The sequence below is a fragment of the Anneissia japonica genome, unplaced genomic scaffold (assembly GCF_011630105.1).
Source record: "Anneissia japonica isolate Jap-2015-1 unplaced genomic scaffold, ASM1163010v1 scaffold5350_len443212_cov192, whole genome shotgun sequence".
Lineage (NCBI taxonomy): Eukaryota > Metazoa > Echinodermata > Crinoidea > Comatulida > Comatulidae > Anneissia > Anneissia japonica.
This window is the reverse complement of record NW_022717468.1, coordinates 95,967-96,916: the sequence shown is the minus strand read 5'-3', so window position 1 is coordinate 96,916 and position 950 is coordinate 95,967.

The window sequence follows — 950 nt, the reverse complement described above, 5'->3', positions numbered from 1 at the left end:
TATATATATATATATATATATATGTGTGTGTGTGTTTGTGTGTGTGTGTGTGTGTGTGTGTGTGTGTGTGTGTATATATACCTATTGTGTAATAGAGTGTATCTGGCGGTAATCTGTTCAACCACGAATTTGTGTTCTAATGGTTATGGCGCTCGCCTTGACAGCGAGAGGTCGCAGATTCGAATCCCATTAGAGGCATATTATTACACAATTTCTTTCATTTTTTTATAGGACTACATTCGTTGAGAGCAATGCTACACGATGTATTATTATGTCCTTTATTCGAACACTGTATTTGCCTTTCTTTGATGATTATGTACTTGTAGGGTCATGAAATGTTAAAATAGCATATTGAGATACATTAATCCTATATCGTATAATGATATCAATATGTGTATGTATGAATCGTGGTGATGACTGTTGTGATGGTGATTTTATGGTGGCTCGACTAGTAGGCAAACCTGGTAATATCGTCGCCTAAAAGAACCAATCGCAGTAACAGCCCGAACATTTTAAAAAAGAGATATTCACACCGTTCAGAGAAATAGACTGCCCGCCATTGCATGTTTTCGTATTCATTACAACTAATCATTGTTCAGAATACCATATTATACAAAAAAAATAATTTCGAATCGCCACAGAGACTAGCTATAAAACTTAAGCACAGAACGGAGATGCCCTTTATACGTTACTTACCAGTGGTTTCATATAAAAGACAACGTAGTTAAAGAATTCGAATTAATATACGACGCAATTAAAATAACCATTAAATTAGTCATATCGATGTTTGATCAGAATGTGGAGTTCTAATACAGTTGAGTACACCCTCGAGTTTTAAAACAGTAATTGCAAAAAGGTAAAAGGACATTTTAAGCGAGCGCCCCAGATGTAAATGAGGCTGGCGCTGCATACAACAGCTCACGGTGTTATTTCTGTTTTTGCACTGTGTA